Source organism: Onychomys torridus, chromosome 19 (assembly GCF_903995425.1).
Source record: "Onychomys torridus chromosome 19, mOncTor1.1, whole genome shotgun sequence".
Lineage (NCBI taxonomy): Eukaryota > Metazoa > Chordata > Mammalia > Rodentia > Cricetidae > Onychomys > Onychomys torridus.
The window spans coordinates 61378148-61390657 of record NC_050461.1 but is presented as its reverse complement, the minus strand read 5'-3'; the positions used below and the strand labels follow the sequence as shown (position 1 = coordinate 61390657).

General features: G+C 41.1%; 1 non-coding gene across 1 annotated transcript; it reads right to left on the bottom strand.

Moving 5' to 3' along the window:
* Positions 1-684: 684 nt before the first annotated feature.
* On the bottom strand, positions 685-760 carry Trnak-uuu. The gene has a single exon. It is a non-coding gene; the product is annotated as a tRNA-Lys (tRNA).
* Positions 761-12510: the final 11750 nt, after the last annotated feature.

Sequence of the window (12510 nt, the reverse complement as noted above, 5' to 3'; positions counted from 1 at the left end):
CCAGTGGGCTGGTCTTGCAGGCCAGAAGAATATATCATAAGATTCAGTTGTGTATTAAAGCTGAACTTTGATGGCCAAGGGTCTGTCAAGAGGCAAGCCATTTATTATGACTATTTGGTGCTATCCAGCCTTTAATATTCCAGCTGTCTTCTACTATGAAATTCTTGCGTGCCCAAATATTTCCAGACATGCTGAACTCCTAGGTTACTAACTCTCCTCTCCCCACCCCATTTTCTGTGAAAAATGGACAGAACAGCACAGCGAGAGAGAAGAGAGGAAGACAGAGGTTCCATAGAGGGTGAACAGATCTTAGGTAGAGTTTTCTGAGTGCCAGGAGTAGAGAGCAGCAGAGATGGAGAAAGAGAACACAGAGGATGAAGATGAGGCTAAGCATAGATGCTAGTCAATAGCAGGACTATGAGGTAGGAAACTGGACAGAACTGCAGTTATGGAGACAGGATTTCATCCCAGAGAAATAGAGTAGATGGATAGAGAGCTTGGTATGTCTGGAGTTGTTCCTGCCCTGAATGCCTGGTGGAGCCATAGCTGAATTGATAGAATTTTGTCTTAGAGGAATAAAGTTAACAGACATAGGAGCATGGTGCATGTAGATTTTTTTTTTTCCCCTCAGATATCCCACACTGGACACAGCAAAATCCTTGGGAACCCTGGGTATTCTACATCTGGCACCCGAACAGGGTCTTGAACCCTGGGCCCTCAGATTAAAAGTTTGATGCTCTACCGACTGAGCTATTCGGTCCCTAGAAAGTGCCCCACACTCTTGCCCATAGGCCAATCTAGTGGGGGTATTTTCTCAACAAAAGTTCCCTCTTCCAACATGACTTTGGCTTGTGTCAAGTTGACACAAAAAATTTTTCTGTGTGACTTTGGTTTTTCATAGCATGTTCTTCAGAGAGCATAGCAAAAGTAATCATAGAGCAGACAGTTTCCTAATAACCTAGTAAAGGTAAGGAACACAGTTAATGACCACTCCCCAAGAACTAACACATTTTTACTTCATTCTCTTCCGCTAGCCAAAGTACCTATAGGGCTGTCCAAATTCAAGGACATACACAGCAAACCTCACCTCTTAATAAGAGGGAGGAGAGGTATCACTGCCACACTGCAGTGAACATAAGATTACAGGTATTTTGGGGTATCCTCAAAAATACCACAAGATGCAGGTAGAAAAGTCATTGTTTCCTGCCATGTCTCGTCTCATATTATTTTAACCTAGTACTAAACTTTTAGATACGCTAAATCATCACAAATCTTAAAAAAAAAAAGTCATTCTATCTGTAATTTCTTATTCTAAATAAGGGAATATCTCAGTTGGAAAAAGACCTCTCACAAATGGTAATACAAGTATATATTCTGGCTTGACCTGTACCCAGCACACCTTTGCACCCTCTGTATCACAGAAACAGATCTTTAATATTCAGATAAGACACTACGTATAGATGTCTAACACATCTCAGGACATTACATCCTGGAATTAGCAACCTCTAACAAAAGGCAGAAAAATATCTCTTCTTCAGGATTACTCTCAGTGACAGTGGCTGTGTCTCCACACCTTTACTGGGGGATTTATTAAGGCGACTCCATGTAGTTTAAAAAGGAGGTTTATTTTGGGGTAACTTACAGCCAGTAAAGGGGTTGGTTACAGGATCCAGGAGAGGTGTCCAGCGGTGTTCTCTGGAAGACTCTGCTTGGTCTACCATCCAGCATCTAGGATCACAAGGAACCAAGCGAGTGAGCACGTCCAGATCTCCGTTCTTAAGGGCTCCCGTTTTCACCCTGTCCCAGGGCTAGGTCATAGGTCACAGTTACCAGAAGCCTCACCAGGGGTAGTACTTCCAGATCAAAGCTGCAACAGCTACCCACTACACACCGTCAAATAGCTACCTAAATACATTGCACAGGTACAGAATTAGACTTGAGTATAATGATTTTTTACCTTCATTCATTCAGAAACAGTTCAGCATTTAACAGAGTGTAGGAAGTGAGTGCACCCTGAATGGATGAGCATTCATGACATGATCATGGCCATGTCAAGAACTTGAACACCTCAGACCTGTGGGAATGTCTAGGCCTTCCCTGGGTCAGACTCAGGTAAATGGCAAGGCCTTCCCTTGGTTCAAGTATGTTTGGCAACTGTTTGCAGAAAGTATCAACCACAGCTTCCTCCTCACAGGTGACTGCAACCTGAGACTGCTCACCTACAGAGACCCATCTCCTCCTTCAACTATGGAGAACAAATGCATTGACTTTCCAGGTTGCTGTGTCTCCGTCAGAGTGTGCTGTCCACCAATCCAAGCTTTTCTGACCACGTATCTGTCCTTTCTTCCTTCCCTGCTGCCCCAGTCTTCCTCAAAGCTGCACAGGACTTCATTGATGGTAAATCCAACACTTATCTCAGGACATTACATCATTTCTATCCAATTTAACAAAAACTAGCCTGTGAATACCATTTGTTTGAAGAGACACTTATCTTAGTTAGGGTTTCCATTGCTGTAAAGAGACACCATGACCATGGCAACTCTTATGAAGAAAAAACATTTATTTGAGGTAGCTGGCTTACAGTTTCACAGGTTCAGTCCATTATCATCATGGCAGGGAGTATGGCAGCATGCAGGCAGACATGGTGCTAAAGAAGTAGCTGAGAGTCCCACATCTTGCAGGCAACAGAAAATAAACTCAGATACTGAGTGGTATCTTGAGCATAGGAGACCTCAAAGCCTGCCCCCACAGTGACACACTTCCTCCAACAAGGCCATAGCTACTCCAACAAAGCCACACCTCCTAATAATGCCACTCCCCATGAGCTTATGGGGACCAATTACACTCAGAGTACCACAACGCTACTTTATTTTTTTCACTATTGTATCCCCAGTGCTCCACATTCAAAACAGAAGCATGAGATGGCTGGAGAGACAGTTCAATGATTTAAAAACATATATTGCCCTTAGAGAGGCCTTGGGTTCAGTTTCCAGCATCCACATGGTGGTTCCCAATCATCTGTAACCACAGTACCAGGGGATTCAATTCCCTTTTCTGTCCACCATAGGCACCAGGCATGCATATATATATGCAGGCAAACACTTGTATACATGAAATAAAAATAAATATATAATTTTAACTTGTTTTCAAACAAAAAAGGAGAATGAGTACATTTTGTAACCAACATGATCTAACTTTGGGAAACTGTTAGCCCACTAGGAGGTCTTAGAATATTAAAATATTTTCCCAATGCTTAAAAACATTTCTGTGTATTTTAGTCTTATTGAAAAGAACATTTAGTGACACGGAGACCTTGAACATCCTAGATTAGGGTAATAACAGCTTCTCATATAGCAAGATGAGAGGAAGGCATGTTAGAAGCACTCAGTTGCAAATTTTTGCTGACAAGAATTTCCTCCTGCTTTGCCTTTTGGTTCAGTGGAGAGAAGCATATCCCATAATTCTTATCACATAAGCAAAGTTCCAATTCCTTTCCATAGCTGGTGTCACCAGTGGGAATCTTGCTACTTTTTGTCAGTATGGGTAAGCTACTCCTATGCTTTCCTAAATGATATAATTACAGAAACTGTAACTGGAGATTAAATCATTGGTGGACACTGGAATCAATTGTGAACATGCACTGTATATGGGCCAAGAGCTCCTGTGGCTCAGTGAAGACAGTTGCTTTTTTGGGATATTTCTGACCTCAGTTTAAACAACTTCTTTATCATCGGATTATGTTGTTTTGAAAGTAAACTGGAGAAGCCAATGGGCAGCGCAAGGGTTGCCTATTTTGAAGCCTCCCCTAGCCCCACAGAGATGTGATGCACTTAGATCTTTGAGGGAAAATTAATAGGGACCAAAGCAATAGAGGTATGGAAAGAAAATTTAAAGCAATTACCAATAAAACAGAAGTTTCCATTTTGATCTGCCTCTATCCAATAGGTGGAGTGTGGACCAAACTTTCTACGTTTTAAAAGCACTGGGGATCAAACCCAGGGTACCCTGCACACTAGGTGAATGTTCTCCCATTGAACTGAACCCCCTAGCTCCTAAAAATACAGTCAATGTATTTGTGCTTGATAACAGAATAACAACGTTTTCTTTATTGATTATACATTTGTTCACTTGAGAATTTTATTCGCCTTCTCAAGGTCACTAAGTTATATCAACTTCAAACAACAATGACCTCTGTTATCCTTGCCCACACCTACTTCCCAACTATCCCCAGGTGTTTAGATATGTTTAGGCTAAAAATGAAATTACTAAATGAACATTTGAGGTGATGTGCCAAGTTTCAGAGACAAAGAAAGGAAAAAGTGCTCTTTTTACTCCACCCATGGACTACGAAAATGATAAGAGAAACGTTGGCTGTAATCCAGGCTGCTGCTGAAGGCAGGAATGTGGTGTTTCAGATAGAGATCTAGGACATTCTAGCCCTGGGTCTTCAATGTCTCCATCTCCTACCTTTGAATGACTCATCTCTACAATCTGGTTTAGCTGGCCTTCCTCATCTGAAGCTTTCACAGAGCTGGCCTATTATGTAAAACAAGATAAATTTCCCAGCAGTAGTTCTGAAATCTCTTTCTCATGAGATATTGTGCCAGGAAGCTTTCTGTTTGACATGTAACACGGTACAATATTGCATCAAGTGTAGATTAATATGGCATTTGCCTCAAGATCAATTGCCTGACAAGTTTGGTTATCTAGAATGCATCTGATAATAAGAAGGAAATGATAAGTTATTGGAACCACTAATGAAATCTTTCATCTGAGTATGTGTGTGTACATGTATGTGTTCACGTGTATGTGAGTACATACATCTGAATGTAGAGGCCAGAGGACAACTTCAGGTGTTGTTTCTCTGGTGCCATGTAGCTTTCTTTCTTGTTGGTATATGTTCATGAAGGTCTGTGTGCACATGTGCTTGTGTGCATGCACAGGCCAGAGACTAATGCCTTCTTAAGTTGTTCTCCACCTTATACTTTTTTGAGACAGAGACTTTTACTGAAACTGGAGCTCACCAATCCATCTTGGCTGGCTGTCCCTAGTCCAGGGTCTACCTACTCCACCCCTACCCCAGTGCCAGGGCTATACATGCATGACAACATGCCCAGCTGTTTATGTGGGTGCTGCCCATGTGCTACACACTTCACTCTCATCCTCTGTCTTTGTTTAATTTTGGATCACTGAGGCCTGAAAGAGAAATTGTCTGTTTATTCCTCATGGCAGTCTCAAAGTTACTCTGAGTCAAAGGCAGGCAATAAAGATGTAGGATAACTGACCACAGTTTTCACCCTCTGCAGGCCCACCGTAGCCCCATTTTTCCCTCAATGGGATGGTTATGACATGATGAGAAGATATTTAAGAAAGCAATGAGACACAACCCAGTAAATTTCATTGCTCATATTAACTGTGTAAATCAATAAAAATAATAGATACTAGAACCTGAGGATGAATTTTCTCATATTAATATAAGAACTAGTCACCTGTTGTTGACATTATGAATCAAATATTGATTTTTTTTCCCCTGTATTGACTTTGTTTTATAAAACTCAAAGCCAAGATGATGACCCACTTCACTAACATGAAGGAATTCATGGCAATTATTTTGCCTACTGCATTTTATTCATACACTTTTTGTCTAATTCTTCCCACCTATTCTGAATTTATATTTGAGACGGTAAGAGATTAGCAATCATATTATTTTAGTCTATTTTCTAGTGTTATAACAAAATTCCTGATTCTGAGTAATTTATAGGGAAAAGTAGATTGTGTAGCTCACAGTTCTGGAGGCTAGACGTCCAACATACAGGGTCTGCATAATCTTGGCTTCTAGGAAGAACTTCATGCTGCTCCAGGCATGATGGAAAAACAATAGAGCAAGCAGGTACATGTAGACGAAAATATGTGTGCAAAAGAGTAAAGGAGATTCCAGACTTGTTTATAACAACCTGTTATTACACAATTAACATACTGCTATTGGGATTTCACTGACCCCTTCCAAAGGCTTCAGCCCAGGACCCAGGCACCTCTTCAAAGTCTTGTACCTCCATCACACTGGAGACTGAACCTCCAGCATGCACATTTAGGGAACATAGAAACCATATTATATATAACTCTTAATCTAAGTAAAATCTCACAATCTGCAATTAATTGTTAAATAGAGTTCATAGAAAATTCATTTATATGAATATTTCCATTTCCCAGCAGGTAAAACATACGAGTGTATTTGTACATTGCATGCCTATGTGTATACGTGTTAGCTTAAATTTAAATGACAGCAGTGGATGTGGTGGTGCATATCTATAATCCCTGAAGAGGCAAGAGGGTCAGGACTCAAGATCATCCTCAGTTAACATAGTAAGCAACAATAAAAAAGAAAAATCATTCAAGTGATATTCACTTGTTTTTATGTTTTTGAGATTCGGTCTTACCATGTAGCCAGGACTGCATAACTTTTCTGGGATGCCATGAACAAACATCTGTTCACCCCAGAGAGGCACTAACAACAGACCAAAAAAAAAAAAAAAAAAAACAATTCTACCCAAGTCTAGCCAGAGAAACAGTGAGTTTACTGGGATTACTGACAGTAGCACAGCTGAGGAATTACTTACACAGGTGCACACTAAAATCCCACTGCATCGCTGGTGTGGACTCGCAAAGGCTGCATCCCCACAGCCCCCTGCTCAATGTGTAGACAGCTCTGCTTGTCCCAGATTTCTCTCTCAAGCATTGTAAATGCTTATAACCTCGGGGAGGGGCCTCGTCATTCTAGCTTTACAGTTTCCTGAGACATGAGTTCTGTTCACTTTAAGAGACTTTACAGATAACTTCCTTTCCCTCCTGAATCTTAAAGTGACATCCCCTTTGGGAAGGAATGATTCAGCAAACCTTCTGCATTGGTACTACTGATGTATTCCACAACGTCCACTATCAAGTGATTTTAAAGTGCATTTCTGATTCTTGAGGACTTTGAGATGCCCTGTAAAAACATCTGGGTCATCAGTTGTGAGGGTCTACAAACTCTGCTGCTCAAAGAGAAATGAACTGTGAGAGCCAAGAGGGAAACCCAGCTCAGCATGACTTAGTGAGCCAGGCAGGTTCAAACTTCTGGAGTCTGACCCAAGCAGTTTATTTTTACATACTTAAAGACATTACAACTTTGGAAAAAAGGTTTTCTCGTGACAATTACCACAATAAAGTTCAGAGCAAGGGTCTTAGTTAAGGTTTCTATTGCTGTGAAGAGACGCCATGACCATGGCAGCTCATATAAAGAAGGCATTTCATTGGGGTGGCTCATTTACAGTTTCACAGGTTCAGTCCATTATCGTCATGGTAGGAGCATGGCGGCGTGCGGGCAGACGTGGTGCTGGAGCTGAGAGTGCCACATCGTGGAGGCAACAGGAAGTCGACTGACAGTCACATTGGGGAAAGTTTAAGCAAAAGAGACCTCAAAGCCCACCCCCACAGTGACACACTTCCTCCATCAAGGCCACACCTCCTAATAGTGCCACTCCCTTTGGGTCCATTTTCTTTTAAGCCACCACAGCAAGATTACACTGAAACTCCTTGGCAAAGCCCCTGTCTTTTGCAAAGTACCGCCCTGCAAGTGGGATGAGCAACCCCACCTCATTCCATACCTACACCTGAGAGAATGCAAAAGGAAAAATAATGACAATGTTGTACCCATTTCTCAAAACCCCCAGAGACCACTAAGGAGCCGGTTTCCAATGCAAGCACATAAGGGTCCTTTTATTCAGGTTCAACCTGGGCCACCACATGGCAGATGGAAGGAAATGTGGCAGCAGCCATGAACCCAGGTGTAGAGAGTTTATAGGGAAAGACCACAAGCTGGAAATTGGCAACTTGGGATTGGGTAGAAGGGATATGGGGCAAAGTGATTTTTTTTTTTTTAAACTATTGGTCTAGACTTTGGGCACGAAACCACATTTGAAATCATTGGGTTAGACTTTCTGTGGGGAGCCACAACCCACTGAACAGTATTATCTGGACTGCTCAGCAGGATTATCTAGATATCTTCAAGGGCCATAAACCACAGACAAGACGTCTGCAGGAGGATACTGCTCTGTATCCGTTCAAGTTGTCATGGCACATTCCTGAGGTCCTTTCTGGAACTGAGTACAGCAGGTGGTCTGAGATGGTGGCCCTTTCCCTAAAATGGAGCATGTAAAATCAAGTCTAGACCTTCACAACATAAAGTATATTTCCTGGCCAAGAAGTTGGGTTCCAATCCTGAAAACAAATAAGGAGCTTTTGTAAATTGAAAATATCTAATATTGAAATTAAATAACTCACTGGAAAATTGAAAAACTAGCCCAAGAAATCTCCAGGATCAAAGAACCAAGTGATAGACAATGGGAGAGAAGGTTTTGTTCCTGTTTTTCATCTAAAGCAACAATTCTGGCTGTGAATATTAACTAGTAACTAAAACTAAGCTAAAATAACATAGGAGGAAGAGAGCTAAGGAATGCCAAATAAAGGAAAATTTAAGTCAATTTCTGAGAATTTTGGACAGGAAAAGCTGTAGTGGGAAGGGTATCATATAAAGGGGCACACGTTCCTGAGTGTCCTCATTCCCTGCACTTTGCCATACAATGTTTAAAGAGATGGTTGATGGGTATCAAATCACTATGATACATAGATTTCTTTCACTATGTGGAAAAGATATTTATTTTAAAATGTCAACATTTAAAATGTACCAGAAATCATGTTTTGTTATAACAAAACATATTTAAGTCTGTACTTAGAAAATCATATAAGTGAATGTAAACTTGGAGCAGGAATCTTAAAGATACTTATTAATAAAATAGAACATGAGCCAGGTGTTGGGGTGAATGCTGGAAGATCAGAGAAGAACAAGCCACAGCTTCCTCACCTCACCAATTTGTCAGCTGATCCTGTTTCCTCAGACTGGAATCCTCTGTGTCTTTATCCAAATGGGTTTCAGCTCCAAAGCCTAAAAGCTTAACCAGCCAAATGGTTCTAGTTTCTGGTCTTCACGCCTTATATATCTTTCTGCTTCCTGCCATCACTCCCTGGAATTAAAGGCATGTGTCACCATGCCTGGCTGTTTCCAATGTGGCCTTGAACTCACAGAGATCCGCCTGGCTCTGCCTCCCGAGTGCTGGCATTAAAGGTGTGAGCTACCACTGCCTATATTCTTGTTTAATATTGTGGCTGTTCTGTTCTCTGACCCCAGATAAGTTTATTAGGATGCACAATATTTTGGAGAACACAATACTATCACAGTAAACTCTTTTAGAGAATTTTAATTTCAGGATGTCTTAATGAAATATTTTTGCAAACACCTGTGAGAGCTGCAGTTAATTTAATAAATAGGTGCATACTGCCTCCTAGTGGTTAAAATGGTCAGGAACATATCTGGTGCATAGTATTTGGGGGAAATTTTTATTTCCTTTTGTTGCACTTAAATAAATAGAAAATTTTATAAACTCTGGATACAGAGAAGAAATATTCTGAATATTTTCAACTCGGTGGACCATGAGAACAATGCATCTGCCCCCATCCTGATCAACAAGACTGTTTTATCTACTGGATCCTTTCAACAGTAGGACACATCAAATAGTTACTTCTGTTAAAAACAACTCCCCTCAAAGAGAAAAAAACAAAAACCTCCCCTGAGGACATGACAGTCCAAGTTGTTTGAGCTTGCTTTGGAGGCACCCTAAGCAGCTGGGACCAGAAGCACCTCCACACCAGGCCTCCACACCCTTACAGCTGTGGACCTGCTTCTGTGGCTTGCGGTACTGACTTCCTGGAGAAGTTGATGTAACCTAACCGCACTTCGTATTTTCTCAGTGAATATGCACCTGGGTTCACTTGCATTTTCTTTCCATTTCACTGAAACTTTCCTGTTAGGATCTACAGTTAGTTGTCTGATTGCAAATCCAGTGAAAACTTCTCTGTCCTTATTCGGAACACCTTAGTAGTTTTGCACAGTTGATCACTTAAAACAAAAAGCTATTATGTAAAAAGGGTCTCCTGGGAATTACTTGATGGCTAGAAAAAAAAAAAAACTGAGCAAACCTTCCAGAATGGAAGAATACTTTAGAAAACTCCCGTGCAATCTCACAAAATACAAGGGAAAGAAATACAGCCAAGCCCTCAAGGTGACTCACTGTGTACCCTGCTTCTCTCTACTCATGCCCATGCCCTTTTGAAGATGTTCAGCATTTAACGACCAAGGTTGGGGAGCAAGAGCTCCCAGGAGGAAACATGCAGTCAACACAGCCTACTGTACCTGTCCTTTCTCTGCTAGCTGTGCAGGTCCACTGTGATGACAAAACTTTATGTATTGTCTAGTCTGTTCAAGAACCAACCCAAATGTTGTGCAGGTTTCTTCTTAGATGGATTATAGATTATAGTTGCCTAAGTGTGCTGACATTGAAATAAGTGTGTTACAAGTGTCCCATTACAATAGAGGCATTCATTATCATAAGTTTTGTATAGATCAAATAAACAAAGAAATCCAGTCAAGGAAATAAACCTATAATCTAGCTTTTAAAAAATGAACATTAATTCATTTGAAATGAATTAATATAAAAACAATAATACAGAGAAAGAGTTTATGACTTATGTATCAAGAAGGGACTTAATTAAAATGCAAATGTTTTACCCATAAGGCAAAGAAAAAAATTAAGGGTTTGACTATCATTAAGAATTTCTGTTCAGGGGCTAGGGAGATGGCTTGGTAGTTAAGAGCACTTATTGTACAAGTGCTGTACTTGTAGGTACAGTTCCCAACACCCACATGGTGGCTCATAAACCATCCATAACCCCAGTTCCAGTGAATTCAATGACTTCTAACCTCCATGGGCACTGTGCATGTACATGGAGCAGAAACATACATGAAGATTGTGGTGGATTGAGTAACAACTGCCCCATAGGCTCATGCTTGAATACTTGGAATAAGGTTTCACTTTGTGAAACCATTTGGGAAGGATTAGAAGGTGTGACCGTGTTGGAGGAGGTGTGTCACTGGAGGCAGGCTTTGAAGTTTCAAGACTCCATTCCCAGTGTGCTCTCTGCCTCTCACCTGTGGATCAAGACGCAAACTCTCAGCTCTTCCTCTAGCACCATGCTTGCCTGCTGCCATGCTCCTTGCATTGATGGTTATATAACCTCTGAAACTGTAAGGCCCAAATAAATTCTTTCTTCTGTAAGTTGCCTTGGCCATAGTGTCCCTTCATGACAATAGAAAAGTAGCTAGGGCACAGACAAAAGTGTGTTGTGGAATATTTCTTTACACTGTGTGAAGATGTGTCAGTGTGAATGGTTAATAACTAGGCAGGAGAGAATCAGCAGTCTAAGCTAAAGGCCAGGCTTTCATAATTAATGAGAAGTCTTCATGTCATTATTTGGGGGCTGGTGACCCAGAGATAGTCTGAGAAGCTTGCTACAAAAATGAATCCATCTTAAAAAAACAACTTTTCAGAACTTATGAGACATTCACCAGGTACACTAATTTGTTTTATCATGTGATTGAAACAAGCAATTTTCTGATCCTGAAAGGCATAATCTTTTGATTTGTATGTTTGAAATTATCTTGAGACTGCCACTAGCTGGTTTAACCCTCACCTTCAGTGCCTCATACACTGTGGGGCCATAACTCTCATGATGCAATTCTTCATCACTTCCCTGTACTAAGAGCAAACTGAAAAGGGGCTTTCTTCCAATAATTTCAGATCCATTGGGGGGCCAGAGCAGGGCACTAGATATCCTCCTCTATTGCTTTTCTACTTACTCCTTGGAGAAAGGATCTCTCACTGGATGAGAACCTCACTATTGGGGTTTATTAGAATGGTTTACAGGCTGTGGTCCAGCTAGTCCAACAACGGCTGTCTACCAATGGAAGGTCCAGGAATTCATTAGTTGTTTATTCCATGAGGCTGGATGTCTCAACTAGTCTTCAGTATATGCCAGAATTCCAAAGAAGCAGGCTGTAATGCCAGTGAAGGAATGGACTTGCCATCAAGAGCAAGGGCAAGCAAGCAAAGAGCAAGCTCCCTTCTTCTATGTCCTTTACATAGGTGTGGCCCAGATTAAGGGGCATCTTCCCACCTCAAAAGATCTGAATTCAAAGTGGGTCTTCTCATTTCAAATGACTCAATTAAGAAGATCAGCCGCACGGCGGTGGTGGCGCACGCCTTTAATCCCAGCACTAGGAAGCAGAGCCAGGCAGATCTTTGTGAGTTTGAGGCCAGCCTGGTCTACAAAGCGAGATCCAGGGAAGGTGCAAAGCTACACAGAGAAACCCTGACTTGAAAAACCAAAAAAAAAGAAAAAAAGGAAAAAAAAGAAAAAGAAGAAAATCCTTCACAGCTGTACCCAGCTGCTTGGGTTTAATTCCAGATGGAGTCAAGTTGACAACCAAGAATAGCCATCACAACAGGTAAGACATTATACCCAAGGACACACATATGTAGTCAATATATATATATACATACATACATACATACATACATA